The sequence below is a fragment of the Bombina bombina genome, chromosome 6 (assembly GCF_027579735.1).
Source record: "Bombina bombina isolate aBomBom1 chromosome 6, aBomBom1.pri, whole genome shotgun sequence".
In the NCBI taxonomy this organism is placed as follows: Eukaryota; Metazoa; Chordata; class Amphibia; order Anura; family Bombinatoridae; genus Bombina; species Bombina bombina.
In genome coordinates this window covers 1062917235-1062939839 of record NC_069504.1, presented here as the reverse complement: position 1 = coordinate 1062939839, position 22605 = coordinate 1062917235, and the positions used below count along the sequence as shown (strand labels likewise).

Here is a 22605-nt window from a genome sequence, read left to right as displayed (position 1 = left end):
CAAGATGGAAACCATTCGGACAATCTTGCCGATGATCCAGGAAGGTTCAATATATGACTACCGTGGATCTAAAGGATGCCTACCTACATATTCCTATCCACAAAGATCACCATCAGTTCCTAAGGTTCACCTTTCTGGACAATCATTACCAGTTCGTGGCCCTTCCTTTCGGGTTCATCACCGCTCCCAGAATTTTCACAAAGGTGCTAGGGTCCCTTCTAGCGGTTCTAAGACCGCAGGGCATTGCAGTAGCACCTTACCTAGACGACATATTAATACAGGCGTCGTCCTTTCACAGAGCCAAGGCTCATACGGACATCGTTCTGGCCTTTCTAAGGTCTCACGGGGGAAGGTGAACGTAGAAAAGAGTTCTCTGTCCCTGCTCACAAGGGTTCCCTTTTTGGGAACACTGATAGACTCGGTAGAAATGAAAATCTTTCTGACAGAGGTCAGGAAGTCGAAACTGCTGAATACTTGCCAAGTTCTTCATTCCATTCCTCGGCCTTCCGTGGCTCAGTGCATGGAAGTAATTGGTTTAATGGTTGCAGCAATGGACGTAGTCCCTTTCGCCCGAATCCATCTCAGACCACTGCAGCTGTTCATGCTCAAACAGTGGAACGGAGATTACGCGGATTTGTCTCCTCAAATTCAAATGGATCAAAAAACCAGAGACTCTCTTCTCTGGTGGTTGTCTCAAGATCACCTGTCTCAGGGAATGAGTTTCCGAAGACCGGAGTGGATCATTGTCACGACCGATGCCAGTCTGGTAGGCTGGGGTGCGGTCTGGAACTCCCTGAAGGCTCAGGGACTATGGTCTCGGGAAGAATCTCTTCTCCCGATAAACATTTTGGAGCTGAGAGCGATATTCAATACGCTCCAGGCGTGGCCTCAACTAGCAGAGGCCAAATTCATCAGATTTCAGTCGGACAACATCACGACTGTGGCGTACATCAATCATCAGGGAGGAACAAAGAGTTCCCTAGCGATGAAGGAAGTATCCAAGATTATCAAATGGGCGGAGGATCACTCCTGCCATCTATCTGCAATTCACATCCCAGGGGTAGACAACTGGGAGGCAGATTTTCTAAGTCGTCAGACTTTCCATCCGGGGGAGTGGGAACTCCACCCGGAGGTTTTTGCTCAGCTGACCCAGCTTTGGGGCATTCCAGAGTTGGATCTGATGGCGTCCCGTCAGAACTCCAAACTTCCCCTTTACGGATCCAGATCCAGGGATCCCAAGGCGGCATTGATAGATGCATTAATAGCGCCTTGGTCATTCAGTCTAGCTTATGTCTTTCCACCGTTTCCTCTTCTCCCTCGGCTAATAGCCAGAATCAAACAGGAGAAGGCTTCGGTAATTCTGATAGCTCCTGCGTGGCAACGCAGGACTTGGTATGCAGACCTAGTGGACATGTCATCGGTCCCACCATGGAAACTGCCATCGAGGCAGGATCTTCTAATCCAAGGTCCTTTCAAGCATCCAAATCTAGTTTCTCTGCAACTGACTGCTTGGAGATTGAACGCTTAATCCTAGCTAAGCGGGGTTTCTCTGATTCAGTTATAGATACTCTGATACAGCCCAGAAAGCCTGTCACCAGGAAAATTTACCATAAGATATGGCGTAAATATCTTTGCTGGTGTGAATCCAAGGGTTACTCGTGGAGTAAGGTTAGGATTCCAAGGATATTGTCTTTTCTCCAAGAAGGTTTGGAGAAAGGTCTGTCAGCTAGTTCCTTAAAGGGACAGATATCTGCTCTGTCTATTCTGTTACACAAGCGTCTGGCAGCTGTACCAGACGTTCAGGCGTTTGCACAGGCCCTAGTTAGAATCAAGCCTGTCTACAGACCTGTGGCTCCTCCATGGAGTCTAAATTTAGTTCTTTCAGTTCTTCAAGGGGTTCCGTTTGAACCTTTGCATTCCATAGATATCAAGTTATTATCTTGGAAAGTTTTGTTTTTAGTAGCTATTTCTTCTGCTCGAAGAGTTTCAGAATTGTCTGCTTTGCAGTGTGATTCACCCTATCTGGTGTTCCATGCAGATAAGGTTGTTTTGCGTACTAAACCTGGTTTCCTTCCAAAGGTGGTTTCTAATAAGAATATTAACCAGGAAATCATTGTTCCTTCTCTGTGTCCTAATCCAGTTTCTAAGACGGAACGTCTGTTGCACAATCTTGATGTGGTTCGTGCTTTAAAGTTCTATTTAAAAGCAACTAAAGATTTCAGACAAGCGTCATCCTTGTTTGTTGTGTATTCTGGTAAGAGGAGAGGTCAGAAAGCGACTGCTACCTCTCTTTCATTCTGGCTGAAAAGCATCATCCGATTGGCTTATGAGACTGCTGGTAAGCAGCCTCCTGAACGAATTACAGCTCATTCCACCAGAGCTGTGGCTTCCACATGGGCTTTCAAGAATGAGGCTTCTGTTGAACAGATTTGTAAGGCAGCGACTTGGTCTTCACTGCATACATTCGCCAAATTTTATAAATTCGATACTTTTGCTTCTTCTGAGGCTATTTTTGGGAGAAAGGTTTTACAAGCAGTGGTGCCTTCCGTTTAGGTTACCTGACTTGTTCCCTCCCTTCATCCGTGTCCTATTGCTTTGGTATTGGTATCCCACAAGTAAGGATGAATCCGTGGACTGAATACACCAAGTAAGAGAAAACAGAATTTATGCTTACCTGATAAATTACTTTCTCTTACAGGTGTATTCAGTCCACGGCCCGCGATGATATTTAAGTCAGGTTCAAATTTAATTTACAATAACTACAGTCACCACTGCACCCTATGATTCTCCTTTTTCTCCTAACCGTCGGTCGAATGACTGGGGGGGGCGGAGCCTGAGGGGAGCTATATGGACAGCTTTGCTGTGTGCTCTCTTTGCCACTTCCTGTAGGGATTGAGAATATCCTACAAGTAAGGATGAATCCGTGGACTGAATACACCTGTAAGAGAAAGTAATTTATCAGGTAAGCATAAATTCTGTTTTTTATCAAATCACTCTTATTTGTAAAAAGGTTACTATTTCGCCGCTATCTTATTCTCTTTTTTTAATATTTTCCAAACCCACTCCCTGGGTACCATTGCTGGGTGTCCAACCCAGATTGGAATATAGCGGCACTTAGCCACAATGCACATGCATAGACTTGCACAACGTCATTGAAGACGTCAATAGCTGGATAATAATGGCTTCAGAAATAGAGAAGCAGATGCGTGATCTCAAGGGACGCAATGCGCATGCGCAAGCCAACAATAAAATATTAATGATATGCAACGAAACGGCCGCCCGATTGGAGGAAGCAATGAATGATTGCACAGCCCATATTAGTGGGTTGTCGTTCATTATGTCAGGATTAAAAATAATTTTTTTTTTTTTTAATTGTTAAACGGATCGTTTAACATTGAAAGTAAGTGCATTTTATTAGTGTGGTATTTTTATAATGATTTTATATAATCGTACACACAATTTTTTTTTACAGTAATCCTTTAAATAAAAAAATGGTGTGGGTCTTGTTTTTGTATTTTCTTGAAGAGTTATATCATTTCTTACAGTTATTTGGGGCTGGGACAAATTCTTTTAACAATAGAAGATCTAAAATATCAGATTGCTTCTTTCTAATGTAATCTCTAGGTATCCTTTGTCGAAGGAGCAGCAACACACTACTAAGCTGAACACATTAAGTGACACAATGACAAAAGACATATATGTGCAGCCACTAATCAACTACTAGCTCCCAGTACTGCATTGCTGCTCCTGAGCCTACCTAGGTATGCTTGTCAACAAAGGATATCAAGAGAAAGAAGCAAATTTGATAACATAAGTTTATTGGTAAGTTGTTTAAAACTACATCCTCTATCTACTGTATATGAGTCATGAAAGATTAATTGGCCTTTACTATCCCTTTAAATGCACTTGTTTTTCACCTTTACAAGTTAAAGGGATACTGAACCAAAATTCTTTCTTTTGTGATTCAGATAGAACATGCAATTTGAAGCAACTTTCTAATTTACTCCTATTAGCAATTTTTCTTCATTCTCTTGGTATCTTTATTTGATAAAGCAGGAATGTAAGCATAGGAGCAGGCCCATTTTTGGTTGAGATCCTGGATGGCGCTTGCTGATTGGTGGCTACAACCCTTATTATTTCAATATTTATACAACTAATATCATTTTTTAAAATATATGTTCGTTATTCTCAGGCTAAGCTTTGCTCTAAATACATCATTGAAGGAATGTATTGTTTAGTGTTTAATGTCCCTTTAAGATGATACTTCACTGGCATTAAGGAGCCTAGCCCAAGACCATTATCTCTCCTCTCTCCTCCACCAAAGTTTACAGCAGACACTATACTTTCCGATAGGAAGCATTCTCCTGACATCTTCCACACCCAAATTTTCCATCAGATTGCTAGATAGTAAAGCGTGATTCATCACTCCAGAGAACAAGTTTCCACTTCTCCAGAGTCCAGTGGCAGCGCGCTTTACAGCACTTCAACTGAGGCTTGTGTACAGCTGCTTATCTATGGAAACCCATTTCATGAAGCTCCTGAAACATAGTTCTTGTGCTGATGTTGTTGCTGTAGGTGTGTGTATGTATGTATATCTATGTGTGTGTGTGTATGTATATATATATATATATATATATAAATACAGTACCTCACAAAGTGAGTACACCCCTCACATTTTTGTAAATATTTTATTATATCTTTTCATGTGACAACACTGAGGAAATGACACTTTGCTACAATGTAAAGTAGTGAGTGTAAAGCCTGTATAACAGTGTAAATTTGCTGTCCTCTCAAAATAACTCAACACACAGTCATTAATGTCTAAACCGTTGGCAACAAAAGTGAGTACACCCCTAAGTGTAAATGTCCAAATTGGGCCCAAAGTGTTAATATTTTGTGTGGTCACTATTATTTTTCAGCACTGCCTTAACCCTCTTGGGCATGGAGTTCACCAGAGCTTCACAGGTTGCCACTGGGGTCCTCTTCCACTCCTCCATGATGACATTACAGAGCTGGTGGATATTAGAGATCTTGCGCTCCCCCACCTTCCGTTTGAGGATGCCCTACAGATGCTCAATAGGGTTTAGGTCTGGAGAGATGTTTGGCCAGTCCATCACCTTTACCCTCAGCTTCTTTTGCAAGGCAGTGGTCGTCTTGGAGGCGTGTTTTGGGGTTGTTATCATATTGGAATACTGTCCTGCGGCCCAGTCTCTGAAGGGAGGGGATCATGCTCTGCTTCTGTATGTCACAGTACATGTTGGCATTCATGGTTCCCTCAATGAACTGTAGCTCGCCAGTGCCAGCAGCACTCATACATGCTGTAGGCATCACACACTTGTCTTTTTACTCCTCACCTGGTTGCAGCCACACACCCTTGACACCATCTGAACCAAATAAGTTTATCTTGGTCTCATCGGACCACAAGACATGGTTCCAGTAATTCATGTCCTTAGTCTACTTGTCTTCAGCAAACTGTTTGCGGGTTTTCTTGTGGATCATCTTTAGAAGAGGCTTCCTTCTGCGACGACAGCCATGCAGACCAATTTCATGCAGTGTGCGGCGTGTGGTCTGAGCACTGACAGGCTGACCCCCCACCCCCTTCAACCTTTGCAGCAATGCTGGCAGCACTCATACGTATATTTCCCAAAGACAACCTCTACATATGACGCTGAGCAAAGGCATTCAAGTTCTTTGGTCGACCATGGCGAGGCCTGTTCTGAATGGAACCTGTCCTGTAAAACCGCTGTATGGTCTTGCCCACCGTGCTGCAGCTCAGTTTCAGGGTCTTAGCAATCTTCTTATAGCCTAGGCTATCTTTATGTAGAGCAACAGTTCTTTTTTCAGATCCTCAGAGAGTTCTTTGCCATGAGGTGCCATGTTGAACTTCCAGTGACCAGTATGAGAGAGTGTGAGAGCGATAACACCAAATTTAACACACCTGCTCCCCATTCACATCTGAGACCTTGTAACACTAACGAGTCACCTGACGCCGGGGAGGGAAAATTGCTAATTGGGCCCAATTTGGACATTTCCACTTAGGGGTGTACTCACTTTTGTTGCCAACGGTTTAGACATTAATGGCTGTGTGTTGAGTTATTTAAGGGGACATTTTATAGTGACGTTTCTGAGGAAGGGGTGTTGTACCCCGAAATGTCACTATAAAATAGTTTTCACTTAAGTCCAGTGAGTGCGGATATTTTGTTTTATATCTCCTGGGTGCACTGATATCAACTATATACTATTCTGTAGATAATATAGGAGGCACTAAAATTGTTAAAGTGATAGTAAATTACTAGGATTTACCAGTGCTATAAGTAAAGGGGACTTTCAGTCGTGAAGTATAAAAAACGTCATGCTGTTCCTCTATTTGCCTGCAGTTTATGCCGAGCTGTACGCCTCCAGCTACCCACAGCAAAACGCATTTTTTTCCAATTAGGTGGTGTTTCCATCTCTTAGCCAATAGCGTGCTAGCATAATGCTGGCGTTTTGGTGTGGCCAGCCGGAGGTGCTTAGCTCGGCATAATCTCACTGCACATAAATACCTTTATAGATTTTGGGAATAAAAATATCAGCTGACAAGTGACTGCACAATATTATTGCATTTTTGTAAGCATGGCTGGAATAGAAATGCACTAACCCTGCTATGCATTAAAGGGACAGTAAAATCACATGGAGTGAGTCAATGACAAGAGGCATCTATGTACAGCCACCAATCACCAGTTAGCTCCCAGTAGTGCATTGCTGCTTCTGTGACTAGCTAAGTATGTTTTTCAACAAAGGAAACCAAGGGAATAAAAACATTTAATAACAGAAGTAAACTGGGATGTTGTTTAAAATTGTATGATCATCTGAATCAAGTTTAATTATGACTTTACTGTCTCATTAACTCCTTGATTACCAGATAGTGCTCCAATACACTGTTACAGAAACAGGATTAAACCTGGAATAAAAGGCAACAACAATGATCTTTTCATTATGAGATTCATCCATTTAATCTTATCTGATGCAGTTTATGAAGAAATCACACATTTAAATGGACATTGTACTCCAAGCATTTCTCCCCTTCAATGTGGTCCCAATTGTCCAGTTTACCTGCTAGAATGTATTTTAATTGCTTGCAAATAGCTCCTTTTACCTTTGTTTGTTTTTTAAATTGTTACTGTTTGTCATTTGAAACCGCCAGAAGTAGAAAAGATATGTAAACAGTAGCACTAATTATCTGCCAGGTGGGGGTAGGGTTTGTGTGTATATATATATATATATATATATATATATATATATATATATATATATATATATATATATATATATATATATATATATATATAATTATTGTTTTTACAATATTTAATTCTCAGACCTATTTGTTGAACCCTTCTACTCCAAAAAGAGTGATTATTTGATGTATTATTTACATATTTACAAATGTATTTGAAGCTTAGGAGCCCAGAACCAAAGAACTCATTATGACCCACAAAAATGAATTATAAACAATCATATGAAAGGTACTGCAAATCAACATACCTGTGGCTCATCTATGAAAATGGTTCTTAATACTCCTATGTGCTTTGTACACGTATGGTATGAAAGGATCAGCTTTTCTTTTATACATATGTAATTTACTTATTATATATACATATATGAGTGTGTGTGTTATAATACATATAGAAGAGATGGAAAAATATCACTGCAGTTAACTAGTCAGGGGTTAAAAGTTACTAGCACTCAGAGGGAAAAAGTTATTATTCCACTCAATGTTAAAGACAGGAAAATGTCAAATTTTCTACTCGTCCTCTGCCATTTCTTACTTGCTGCTTGACTGGACTAGTCAGCAATAAAGATTCTCCGTATATTTAACATTGAGTGTATTAGTAACTTTTCCCCCAGACTGGTTGATTTTTCAACCCCCATCTATAAATCAAATTGTGGTGGTGGTGTTGTTTTTTTTATTTATTCTTTTGCAGTCTAAAGCAAAGAAGGGAATAGTGACTGCATTCTCCAATTATTTCCTTGCCCTTGAAATCAAATTGTGTAATCCTGGTAGCTGAAGGGTTAACTTTTTGAGACTTCTTTCACAACTGCTTTCCTGTGGAAGGATATCTTGCAATACTTGATTTCTTCCCTAAATTATGTATGAGGTATGGAGAAGATTCAACTGAAGTTGAAATCCTGTTTTAGTTAGAAACAAACAAGTATAATAGAAAATTGCTTCTAATAAAGGCTAGCAGAGCATATGTACATATGCCATATGCACCTTCATTTGAAAACCACTTGGGTGTTTTAAGACCAGGGGTAGGTAAACTACAGTCATAGGACTCAATTTATAATCCCGTAGCAGACATGGGCATATATGTATGGGATGATAAATTGAGCCTGGCTTCTCCTCTAGTGGGCAGAAATCCACTGCCCACATTTACCATTGCACACGAGCGCTCCTGTGCAACCAAACGAGGTGCGTGGGCAGGAGCTGTCAATCTTCCTGGTCGGAAGTAACCGGAGAGATTTAAATTCTCCACCTAATAGGTGGAGAAACAGGGCACGGAAGCAGCGGTCTGATGACCGCTGCTTGAAAAATCCTGAATGCAGATCCGCTTGGGGGGTGGGAAAATCAGTTGCAGAATAATGTTTAGTGACGCGAAAATTATATGAAATTCCACAGCCACTCTCATTTATTTATGTATTGTCTATGGCAGTACCTGCAGAGTTAAATAGTTGTGACAGAATCCTTTTTGATGCTCTCATCACTTTGTACTGCTGATCGTCTCATCATAGTAAACGTTGACATAATGTTTCTAGCTCAAAGGAATTTGCAATGGTCAGAAAAACATTTAGAATGGAAACAGAAAAATTTCTTTACGAAAAAAAAAATGAAAAATGAAAATGAGGCTAGGCTGCAACCAAAGTAATTTTCCAAGTGGCTCATTTGCTGATTTATTTTCTCTCGTGTTATAGTACATAATCTCCTTGATCTCTTTACCAGCAAAGCCTAAAATATTTATCTATCTTTTCCAACCCCTGTTCTAGACCATTAATTTGTGGAGTTCCGAATATCAAGGTGCAGGGGTAATGGTCTAATGCTACTTATTCCTAACATTATTGGTAGTGCCAACAGAATGACAGTTTAAATGCTTTTAAAACATTGTGTAGATTGCTGTTGATCCTATGTGGGGCAGGAAAAGTGTGGAGGGTAGAATTAAAGTACCTAACTGAGCTTTGAATTTAACCTTCCAACGTCAAATATGACTCCTCCATATATCAGCGATTACCCTCCCTAACCAGTTTGACCTGTGTTTGTATGTGTTACGTATCTGAACGTGTGACAAAATGCTATGTGTAAATAGTTGCCAGTATAGTTACCTTCATAAATCTCTTCAAGTTAAAGAGATCACCTCGAGAGAGTAATCTAAAATGTTGTTTTATATGTAGTACAATAACTTTGCAATATACTTTTTATTATTTATTTTGCCCCTCTTCATGTTATGTAGCTTTAAATTGTGGGTTTTCTAATTCTCAAAACTGGAAATTCACACTACAGATTTCTCAAGGCTAACCTCTCTGCATATATTTACAAAATAAATATGCATCTGCCAGGCTAATCCACCTCTCTCGATGCTCCGTTTCTGCTGCACCTCTCTGAGTCCCTTCGATGGCTCTCCATTCACTGCAGAATTAAATTAAAAATTCTCACCCTGACCTACAAAGCCCTCACCAATGCTGCCCCACCCTACTTGTCCTCACTCATCAGCAAATATACTCCAGCCCGCCCCCTAAGATCCAACAATGACCTGCTCCTTGCGTCCTCTACCATCACCTCCTCTCATGCTAGACTACAGGACTTCTCTCGTGCGGCTACAACCCTCTGGAACGCACTTCCTCGAGCCATCAGACTCTCCCCTAACCTCTCCTCCTTTAAACATTCCCTAAAGACCTTTTTGTTCAGGGAAGCTTATCACCCGACTCATTAACAAATGAACTTCACTAACTCAACAGTTGCCCTCATCTCCCCACTAATATCATTCTCACCTTTGCAGTCCCCAAATCCTGTTTCCCACCCTCCTACCCATCTAGATTGTAAGTTCCCACGGGAATAGTGCACTCATATCCCCCTGTATCTGTCTGTAAAATTTTGTCTTTTATTGTATTGTTTCTCCGTTGTACTTCTATCCTTGTACCCATGGGCAGCGCTGCGGAATCTGTTGGCGCTTTATAAATAAAGAATAATAATAATAATAATTGGCTTTAGCGGATAACATCAGCAAAACAATGCATTTTTTTTTTTTAATAATCAAAGTTTTTTTATTGAGGTAATATCAAAGATACAAAACATCAGACAGTATACATTCAGCAGCTTGCTATAAGACAAAACAATGCATTTTATACTAACATTATGATCGTGGCCAGTCTGCAATTTTATATTGCTATAAGAATACACAGCTAGATTATGAGTTTTGCGTTAGGCTTAAAAAGCAGCGTTAGCCGGTCCTAACACTGCTTTTTAACGCCCGCTGGTATTACGAGTCTTGAAGGTACAGGTGTACCGCTCACTTTTTGTGGCCAGACTTGGAAATACCGCAAATCCACTTACGTAAATTGCGTATCCTCTTTTTTTTCAATGGGACTTGCATAGCGCCGGTATTACGAGTCTGCCAAAAAGTGAGCGGTAGACCCTCTCCTGGCAAGACTGGTACCGCATTTTAAAGTTAGTAGTTAAGAGTTTTACACTACAACGCCGTAGCATAAAACTAAAGTGCTAAAAAGTACACTAACACCCATAAACTACCTATTAACCCCTAAACCGATGCCCTCCCGCATCGCAAACACAAAAAAAAAATAATTTAACCCCTAATCTGCCAAACCGAACATCGCCGCCACTATAATAAATATATTAACCCCTAAACCGCAGCACTCCCACCTCGCAAACATTTAGTTAAATATTATTAACCCCTAATCTGCTGTCCCTAACATCACAACACCTACCTACATTTATTAACCCCTAATCTGCCGCCCCCAACGTCGCCGCCACTATACTAAAGTTATTAACCCCTAAATCTAAGTCTAACCCTAACCCCCCTCTAAATAAAAATTACTATCATTAACTAAATTATTCCTATTTAAAACTAAATACTTACCTATAAAATAAACCCTAAGCTAGCTACAATATAACTAATAGTTACATTGTATCTAGCTTAGGTTTTATTTTTATTTTACAGGCAAGTTTGTATTTATTTTAACTAGGTAGAATAGTTATTAACCCTTTAAGGAGACAGCTTTCAGTTTGCTCAATTGTTTTATGACGGAAAAATTCCGTCATATGTCTTTAAGAGGTTAACTATTTAATAACTACCTAGCTAAAATAAAGACAAATTGACCTGTAAAATAAAACCTAACCTAAGTTACACTAACACCTAACACTAAACTATAAATTAATTCCCTAAATTAAATACAATTAAATACAATTAAATAAAATTAGCTAAAGTACAAAAAAACCCACTAAATTACAGAAAATAATAAACAAATAACAAGATTTTTAAACTAATTACACCTAATCTAATCCCCCTAACAAAATAAAAAAAAAAAAAAAGCCCAACCCTATAGTAAATTACAAAGAGCCCTTAAAAGGGCCTTTTGTGGGGCATTGCCCCAAAGTAATCAGCTCTTTTACCTGTAAAAAAAAATTACAAATCCCCCCCCCAACATTAAAACCCACCACCCACACAACCAACCCTACTCTAAAACCCACCCATTACCCCCTTAAAAAAACCTAACACTAACCCCTTGAAGATCACCATACCGGGATTAGTCTTCATCCAACCGGGCCGAAGTCCTCAACGAAGCCGGAGAAGTCTTCATCCAAGCCGGGCGAAGTGGTCCTCCAGACGGGCAGAAGTCTTCATCCAGACAGCATCGTCTATCTTCATCCATCTGGTGTGGAGCGGGTCCATCTTCAAGACATCCGACGCGGAGCATCCTCTTCATCCTACGGCTAACACTGAATGAAGGTTCCTTTAAATGACGTCATCCAAGATGGCGTCCCTTCAATTGTGATTGGCTGATAGAATTCTATCAGCCAGTCGGAATTAAGGTAGAAAAAAATCCTATTGGCTGATGCTATCAGCCAATAGGATTGAGCTGGGATTCTATTGGCTTTTCCAATCAGCCAATAGAATTCCAGCTCAATCCTATTGGCTGATTGGATCAGCCAATAGGATTTTTTCTACCTTAATTCCGATTGGCTGATAGAATTCTATAAGCCAATCGGAATTGAAGGGACGCCATCTTGGATGACGTCATTTAAAGGAACCTTCATTCAGTGTTAGCTGTCGGATGAAGAAGATGCTCCGCGTCGGATGTCTTGAAGATGGACCCGCTCCGCGCCGGATGGATGAAGATAGACGATGCCGTCTGGATGAAGACTTCTGCCCGTCTGGAGGACCACTTCGCCTGGCTTGGATGAAGACTTCTCCCGGCTTGGTTGAGGACTTCGGCCCGGTTGGATAAAGACTTCTCCCGGTAAGGTGATCTTCAAGGGGTTAGTGTTAGTTTTTTTTTAAGGGGGTATTGGGTGGGGTTTAGAGTAGGGTTGGTTGTGTGGGTGGTGGGTTCTAATGTTGGGGCGGGATTTGTATTTTTTTTTACAGGTAAAAGAGCGGATTACTTTGGGGCAATGCCCCGCAAAAGGCCCTTTTAAGGGCTATTTGTAATTTAGTGTAGGTTAGGGCTTTTTTATTTTATTAGGGGGATTAGATTAGGTGTAATTAGTTTAAATATCTTGTAATTTGTTTATTATTTTCTGTAATTTAGTGGGGGGTTGTACTTTAGCTAATTTTATTTATTTGTATTTAATTGTATTTAATTTAGGGAATTAATTTAATTACAGTGTAGTGTTAGGTGTAATTGTAACTTAGGTTAGGTTTTATTTTACAGGTACTTTTGTATTTATTTTAGCTAGGTAGTTATTAAATAGTTAATAACTATTTAATAACTATTCTACCTAGTTAAAATAAATACAAACTTAAACTTGCCTGTAATATAAAAATAAACGCTAAACTAGCTACATAGTAACTATTAGTTATATTGTAGCTAGCTTAGGGTTTATTTTATAGGTATTTAGTTTTAAATAGGAATAATTTAGTTAATGATAGGAATATTTATTTTGATTTCTTTTAATTATATTTAAGTTAGGGGGTGTTAGGTTTAGGGTTAGACTTAGGTTTAGGGGTTAATAACTTTAATATAGTGGCGGCGACGTTGGGACGGCAGATTAGGGGTTAATAACTGTAGGTAGGTGGCGGCGATGTTAGGGCCGGCAGATTAGGGGTTAATAATATTTAACTAATGTTTGCGAGGCGGTAGTGCGGCGGTTTAGGGGTTAATATGTTTATTATAGTGGCGGCGACGTTGGGGGCGGCAGATTAGGGGTTAATAAGTGTAGGTAGGTGGCGGCGACATTGGGGGCGGCAGAGTAGGGGTTAATAAATATAATGTAGGTGTCGGCGGCAGCAGATTTGGGGTTCATAAGTATAATTTAGGTGGCGGCGGTGTCCGGAGCGGCAGATTAGGGTTTAATAATTATAATGTAGGTGTCTGCGATGTCGGGGGCAGCAGATTAGGGGTTAATAAGTGTAAGATTAGGGGTGTTTAGACTCAGGGTTCATGTTAGGGTGTTAGGTGTAGACATAAAATGTATTTCCCCATAGGAATCAATGGGGCTGCGTTAAAGGGACAGTCTAGGCCAAAGTAAACTTTCATGATTCAGATAGAGCATGTAATTTTAAACAATTTTCCAATTTACTTGCTTAACCTAGGAGGTTCATATGATAATTTCTTAGACCTTGAAGGCCACCTTTTTCAGATTGCATTTTAACAGTTTTTCACCACTAGAGGGTGTTAGTTCACGTATTTCATATAGATAACACTGTGATCGTGCACGTGAAGTTATCTGGGAGCAGGTACTGATTGGCTAGACTGCAAGTCAGTCAAAAGAACTGACATAAAGGGGCAGTTCGCAGAGGCTTAGATACAAGATAATCACAGAGGTTAAAAGTATATAAATATAACTGTGTTGGTTATGCAAAACTGGGGAATGGGTAATAAAGGGATTATCTATCTTTTAAAACAATAAAAATTCTAGTGTAGACTGTCCCTTTAAGGAGTTTTACGCTGCTTTTTTGCAGGTGTTAGACTTTTTTTCAGCCGGCTCTCCCTGTTGATTCCTATGGGGAAATCTTGCACGAGCACGTTACACCAGCTCACCGCTAACGTAAGCAGCGCTGGTATTGGAGTGTGGGAATAAGCAAAATTTTGCTCAACGCTCACTTCTTGTCTGGTTTGTAAAAACCCGTAATACCAGCGCTGTCTGTAAGTGAGCGGTGAGCATAAACTGCTTGTTAGCAACGCACAGCCTCTAACGCAAAACTCGTAATCTAGGTGACAGTTTGTGTATTGTGTGCATCACAATTTTGTTTTAAATTGCAATTGTTTGATCAGTGTAGTAGATTATTTATAAATGTTCCTAATTTGCTTTTGCAAAGGTGATAAGAGGCATTTAAACGATAATGCAAATTTTGCTAAGATAATGACCATTGAAAAGTTTAAAGCAATTGTTATGTTTGAAGTGTTTAATTGCTAATATAGTCTATGCATAAATAATAAAAAAAGGTTAATGTCCCTTTAAATAGGAAAGTAGCTGGTAACAACATTGATCTGTATACTAATAGTATTGTCACATTATATGTGTTAATAACATAGTCTGGTTATCAGTAAGTGGTGACTGATTAATAAGAATCTGCTATTCACAAGCTTTAGTTCACAGCGGCTCACATGATTGGCTCATAGAGTAATACTGGGGCTTTTCCATGTTGACTCATGGTTCATCAAACCAGTTATGTTGGTTTTTCTTCACTTCCTCTCCCAACTGGCCATAAGCCAATGCCTACAAGATGCACAGATTCTCACCAGCAAACTTCCAAGCTTAAAGGGACACAGGGCTGTAAAATGTACATCAATGCATCTAATATATTGCCTTTATCTAATTTTCTTTAAACATGTTTTGTGATTGCAGAATAATCGCATTCATTATGTAGCTTCTCTACTGGTGTCCTGACCGCCATATGCCCACACTAGATCTCAGATCAGACCCTTGTCAGCCATGTGCCTACATTAAACCTCAGCTCAGACCCACTGCGCTGTAGCACCTGTCAGTCATGTTCCCACATTAGCTCTCAGATGAGACCCACTGTGCTATTGCACCTGTCAGTCATATGGTCACATTAGACCTCAGATAAGACCCATTGTGCTGTAGCACCTGTCAGTCATGTGCCCACATTAGACCTCAGATGAGACCCACTGCGCTGTAACACCTGTCAGTCATGGTTATATTAGACCTCAGATCAGACCTACTGCACTATTGCACCTGTCATTCATATGGTCACATTAGACCTACTGCACTATTGCACCTGTCATTCATATGGTCACATTAGACCTCCGATCAGACCCACTTCGCTATAGCACCTGTCATTCATATGGTCACATAAGACCTCAGATGAGACCCACTGCGCTGTTTGTAGCACCTGTCAGTCATATGGTCACATTAGACCTCAGATGAGACCCACTGCGCTGTCTGTAGCACCTGTCAGTCATATGGTCACATTAGACCTCCAATCAGACCCACTGTGCTGTAGCCCCTGTCAGTCATATGGTCACATTAAACCTCAGATCAGACCCACTGCCCTATAGCCCCTCCTAACCATATGTCCATATTAGACCTTAGATATACTCCCCGGTATCCCCTGTTAGCCATAAAATGTGTGTATATATGTATATGTGTGTATATATACACAACTTCCGGGGTGTTCTGGGTAGGAAAAGTAAACAAATGAAATAAACAAGTCCCACACTCTCCACTGTGAAAACACAAACTTCTTTAATTGAACTGTGACGTTTCGGGGTAGTTAGCCCCTTCCTCAGGCAGATAACAAATATAGTGCAACTTACTCCCCTTAAATACCCTCCACAATGTACTGTGAATGCTGAACACCTGCAGCTTCTCATCTGCGCAACTGAGCAAAAAACCCAGCTAGTTGAATATGAGAAGGAATTGGTAACGTTTAAAGAACGTAAGTGGGAGGCGGTCATCTCTGACTACAGGGAGAAAAGGTTATATAAGTGGTCCTTGGGGCCTGAAGAGAGAACATACAGTAGACCTAGACGACAACAGGTATTTAAACCTAGAACCCTATTAACTGTTGACAGCTCTTATACAGGATCAGAGGGTGAGACCAACGTACATGGTGTACCCTCGGGTACTACACAAGGCGTTACCACCAGATCGTCAAAAAACTACGGTGGAGAAGGATACGCCAAGGGAAACAGAGAAGCAAGAAGGAGAGGGAGGAAATAGAGGAGAATATTATTAACTTAAGTGACCGTATTTTGACCAATGAAGAACGTACGGTTCTATGGAAAGGGTTCTCATTCATACCTACCACCAAAACTGATCCCTTTGATTTGGAGATTGAGACCTGCAAATTCCAAAGGAACTTAAGATTAAAAGAATTCTTTAAAGATAGTACTATGGAGGGAAGTACGCTGAGGAAGAAGAGTGATTTTGATCCTAAGAGCCAGAATGCTATTATTAACACCTTCTCCAGATTGATGAAACATGATCTTACAACAGCCATCCATTTGAATCAACCTCAAATACATAAAAACCTATCTGGAAAGGAGTGGAAAGCATTGATGGACTTGAGAAACAATCATAAACTTGTTTTCAGAGAAGCAGACAAGGGGGTGCTCTGGTAGTTATGAACTATGATAATTACAGGTCGGAAATTTTGCTTCAGTTGAATGACAACAAGACCTATAGAGTCTTACCTGGAGATCCTATAAAGGGATTTAAGAAGGAGATTGATGATTACACACATTCTTTGGAACAACAAGGCTGAATTGATAAAACCCTAGCGTCTTATTTACTCACGGATTGCCCGATAACTCCTATCCTTTACACCTTGCCTAAGGTACATAAAGATCCATTGAAACCTCCGGGGAGACCAATTGTCTCTGCTCGTGGATCTGTTTTACAATCCCTCGCTATCTATATGGATTCTATACTACAGCCTTTAGTAAGATATATCCCATCATTTCTATTAGATTCAATTGTAGCGATTAAGATTCTACAACAGGATGATATGACAATCACTGATACTGACTTACTGGTGACACTGGATGTCACCAGTTTGTATATTGCCATTCCTCATACAGGTGGCCTGAATGCCACAATGGTACATTTAAATCGATACCCATATGTGGGTCCACCTGTGGAGGTAATATTACGTCTTCTCGAATTCTGCCTGGAATGTGATTATTTCCGTTTTGAACGGAAATTTTACATACAGATTTCTGAAACGGCGATGGGGTCGAATATGGCCCCATCATATGCCAACATCTTTATTGCAGAATTTGAGCTATTTGACACTGATCTATTTTGTGACCCAAACATCGGGATGTTCAAGAGATATATCTTGATGACTTGTGTATCATTTGGACGGGCACCAGACATGAGTTGGATAACTGGTTTGCCCAACTAAACGGATCAAGTGAACACCTCAAATTCAAAATGAATACTTCTGACACCTGTATTGATTTTTTAGATTTGTTAATCTTCAAGAATGGTAATCGCCTAGATACTACTCTATACACCAAGGAGACGGATAGGAGCTCCATCCTAAGAGCTGAGAGCTGCCATCCACCGGCCCTTAAAAGGGCACTGCCTATCTCCCACTTGAAGAGAGTAGTACGGAACAACAGTACTGAAAGTAAAACGTTGGAACAACTCCAGGAAATGGAGAACAAGTTTATCCAAAGGGGATATAAGCGTAAAACCATTCAGGATATCAAATCTACTATGTCCACATTGACACAAGCTGAAGCATTGATAAAGAGAACCAACGAAGAGTCGTGGCTTCAAGGATGACATTCGTGACCACATATTCTCCTGACAAGTGGCAAACACCCAGTATTCTACAGGAGAATTGGCACATCATCAACACAGATGAACGTTTACCCTTTAAGAATACCATCCATCCAAGGGTTGGTTATAAACGTTCAAGATCTTTGAGGGACTACTTGATGCGTCCTGACAATGTCCAAAGTTATACCAACAAGACTTGGTTAGGGAAGCCTAAACATGGTTGTTTTAAGTGTATGGGTTGCACTACTTGTAATGGGTTGGTACAAACCACCTATTTTGTCCACCCATGGCACAACAAACGCTATGCCATTAAGCACAGAGTCACATATACTACCAAGTTTATAGTGTACATGCTGCACTGTTGCAGTGGCAGTTATTACGTTGGCAAAACGAACGATGATCTATGCACCCGTATGGCCTATCACAGGGCATCTATATGTGCTGCCCTAGCCACTGGTGAAAGTGATCAGCCAGTGGCTAGACACTTTTTGTCTGCCAAACATACTTTGGCCGATTTGCGATACGTGATCATTGATCACGTCCATCCCTTACTGAGAGAGGGGGTAATAGGGCCAAATTGTTGTTGCAAAAAGAGACCAGGTGGATTTACACCTTGGATACTTTAATACCTAGGGGCCTTAATACCCATTTTGATATGTAATGTTTCTTGTAATGATCCTGTTTGTACATATTTTACACGTAATAGTATATTTTTTTAGTACAGCTAGCCATAGATTCATACTAATCGGATAGTCATACTCTGAATCTGTAAATTATTAGATTATACAGGGATGATTAAGATTGTATTCATAATTTTTATGTCTTTTTGACATATTCCCACCTAGTTAAAGCAATTTTTGCGGTAGGTAGGTTTCATTTGTCTCCCTGGTCAAATTAATTAAGTCCTGTTACAGGGTATGGATTTCATAATTACACTTGATATTCATTACTTGTCTGTTTTTTTGTAAGTAACATCTTACTTATTCCCCTCATTAGTTAAGATGTAATATTTATTTGTAGCCAATTTCTGTTTTTGCTTGTTTTGTTACATATTCTGAAGACGAGTTATTCATCACATATATCAGGGCTACTTAGGTTACATTTTTGTTTATATGAATTTTGTTACATTGTAATTTCAGGCATTTTCCTTTTTTAACTTTGCTTTTAGTTGTTTGTCCCAATGCAGCCACCGTAGTTATCTCTGAGCATGCTCAGTTGCGCAGATGAGAAGCTGCAGGTGTTTAGCATTCACAGTGCAGTGTGGAGGGTATTTAAGGGGAGTAAGTTGCACTATATTTGTTATCTGTCTGAGGAAGGGGCTAACTACCCCGAAACGTCACAGTTCAATTAAAGAAGTTTGTGTTTTCACAGCGGAGAGTGCTGGACCTGTTTATTTCATTTTTATATATATATATATACAGGCAGTCCCCGGGTTACGTACAAGATAGGGACTTTAGGTTTGTTCTTAAGTTGAATTTGTATGTAAGTTGGAACAGGCACTTTTTTTAGGTGAAACTCTAGCCAAACATTTTTTTGTTTTGTTTTGGATAGCATAGGATAAAGTTTGTTTTGCTATCTGTGCCCCTGTTCAGAAAATTTCACATCACTTTCTGTCCTTGTGACAATTGGATTTTCAGTATTTTGGATTATCCTGGAAAGAAGGATTGTCGATAAAGCTCTATTTTCTCTGTATGTAAGTACGAGTTGTACTTAATACGGATGTCTGTAACCCGAGGACTGCCTGTATATATATATATATATATATATATATTGGTAACAAAAAACTTGCACTCGCTGGTCTTTTTTAAAACACACTCTTTTACTGTGAAAAGTAGTAACGTTTCGGGGACAAAATATCCCCTTCCTCAGACAGTGTATAGGCATATCAAACAATTTATAGTGCAAACATAATAAACCCCACCCCCCAATCAGGACCAAAAAAACGCGAAAAGGCGGAAGGGGATATTTTGTCCACCGAAACGTTACTACTTTTCACATTAAAAGAGTGTGTTTTAAAAAAGACCAGCGAGTTTTTTGTTACCACTATCTATGTTGTACTAGCACCCTGGCAGCTGTGCTTTTAAGTGAGAGTGCTCTCCGAGTGCTCTCCTGTGATCTATTATATATATATATATATATATATATATATATATATATATATATATATATATATATATATATATATATATATATATATATATATATACAGTATATATATATATATATATATATATATATATATATTATTTCCTCTTTCTTTCTTTTTTTTTACCGGACAACCAGTTGAATTACTGGTCTGTTCAGTTAAATATTTCTTTTATGTCCCTTTAAGAATTAAAATTCATGTGTAACTACAAAGGAAAAAAAAGTGCCTGAACAGGAAGGTGGGGAAAGAGAAACTAGGAAGAGAAAGTAGTTATTTAGAAAACTACAACAGTCACAACAGGGTGAAAGAGAGTTGGGAGGGTCACAAGAACAGAGCATTTGAGAAAGAGGAAGGCACGAGAAGACAAAAGAAGAAATGTAGGACGTGGGGAAAGGCAGAACCAGGGTAGAGGAGGAGATAGAGAGAGCGGCAGAGGAATTGTTGGAGAATGCTGGAAAGGTAATTGGCAGACAGGTTCAGGGCAATCTGGGTATATGAGATGGGTCTGGAATAGACCAGAAGAAAGTGCCAGACTGGAGTGATAGCACTGCATCAAGCAGACAGAGTAGAGCGGGCAGACAGGAATCTATATAAAGAAACATTGGCAGCTGCTGGAATATTAAAATGCCAAGAGGGAGATATAAATGAAATGATTTCAGGCTGAACAAGTTAAAGAGGCACCCAAATAAATAACAGGGGGTTGTAAAAAGTAGAGTGAGTATTTTCATGACATCAGTAGTAAGAAGTAGTTTATATACAAATCAGTACCTTCCTCCTAACTCAAATTGTAATTCCCCATAAATGAATTTATTAAAATGAAACCACATTAGAATTTACATTATTTATTTTGCTTGTTTTTACTGTAATAAAATGTGCTTGCCCACACTCCATAGAAAGACTGGTGCTCAGATTCTGTGCTTGAAGGGACATTCTACTCCAGGATTTTTATTGTTTAAAAAAATAGATAATCCCTGTATTACCCATTCCCTGGTTTTGCATAATTTAACATACCTTTTAAAGGGACAGTCTACATCTTAGTCATATTAAAGTCTTTCCTTAGATTAAGTTGCAAATATCTTCCTGCACCCCTTTCTATACCATGCAGCAGGAACGTTAAAAATGTTTTTTAAAATAAATATTGTTTCTGGGCACTTTGAAATAGCTACCAAGCCCCGCCCACTGATGACATCACGATCTAGGCTTCATATGGCATCCAGTCACAAAAGACTCACTAGTTGGAGTCAACAGACTGTCAATGCTATCCAGCACAGTGCAAGATGCAGCCCAGATCGTGATGTCATCAGTGGGCGTAGCTTGGCAGCCATTCCAAAGTGGCCAGAAACAATATTAAGTATAAAATAACATTTTTACTGTTCATGCTGCATGATATAGAAAGGGGTGCAGGAGGCTATTTGCATCTCAATCTAAGGGTAAGACTTCAAGATGACTAAGGTGTCGAGTGTCCCTTTAAAGGGACATAAAACCCCACATTTTTATTCATGATTCAGATATAGCAGACAAGTTTTAACAACCTTTCAATTTACTTCTATTATATATCATTTTTTTCTTGGTATCCTTTTGTTGAAAAGATAAGCTCAGGAGTGTGCACGTGTCTGCAGCACTATGTGGCAGCAGTTTTGCAGTATTGATATACATTAGCAAGAGCACTAGATGACAGCACTTTTTCCTGCCATGTAGTACTCCAGACATGTGCACGCTACCTATCTAGGTATCTCCTCAACAAAGAGTACCATGGGAACAAAGCAAATCTGAAAATTAAAGTGAATTGAAACATTTTAAATTGCATGCTTTGTCTGAATCATGAAAGAAAAATGTGGGTTTCATGTCCCTTTAAGAAAATTGCCAGTCCCAGTTACCCGTAGTACCAGTCAAGTGAGGTAAGGTATGTAGCTGATTCTGGCAATTGCAGCATACTTAGTTGTGTGGCATCTCTAGGGAGAAGTAGGACACACAGAATGTTTACAGCAAAATAACTAACCAGTGTATCTTGAAGTTTCATTAATTAAATGAAGGGGAGTTGCATTTTGAGCAATAAGGGTGCTGATCATAATAGCAGAACTGCAGTGCAAATAAGCACTTCCTGGCAGCGATTTGCAGATCAGCTCCAATGTAGTCTGGTGCTTTTATTCTTTTGTAAAGGTTTAGCTTTTTAGTCTAACGTTTTTATGTCTAAAAATGCATAGTGTATATGTTCTTTTAAAGGGACATAATACTCATATGCTAAATCACTTGAAACTGATGCAGTATAACTGTAAAAAGCTGACAGGAAAATATCACCTGAGCATCTCTATGTAAAAAAGGAAGATATTTTACCTCACAATCTCCTCAGCTCAGCAGAGTAAGTTCTGTGTAAAAAGTTATACTCAACTGCTCCCAACTGCAGGTAAAAAAAAAAAAAATGAAGAAATGAACAGCAGCCAATCAGCATCAGCAGTGCTGAGGTCATGAACTTTTACTGTGATCTCATGAG

The 22605-nt window shown here is 39.6% G+C and overlaps 1 protein-coding gene across 4 annotated transcripts in view; it reads left to right on the top strand.

Annotated features, from left to right (window-relative positions):
- The window catches only part of ETV6 (ETS variant transcription factor 6), a 185415-nt gene that overhangs the window by 40067 nt on the left and 122743 nt on the right, over positions 1-22605 (top strand). The window contains exon 1 of one of the 4 annotated variants that reach the window (XM_053718921.1): positions 20437-20573. The exons of the other annotated variants lie outside the window; for them this stretch is intronic. The gene's annotated coding sequence lies outside the window, so the exon portion shown is untranslated. Of the gene's footprint in view, positions 1-20436; positions 20574-22605 lie in introns of those variants that run through there. 4 annotated transcript variants of the gene reach the window in all.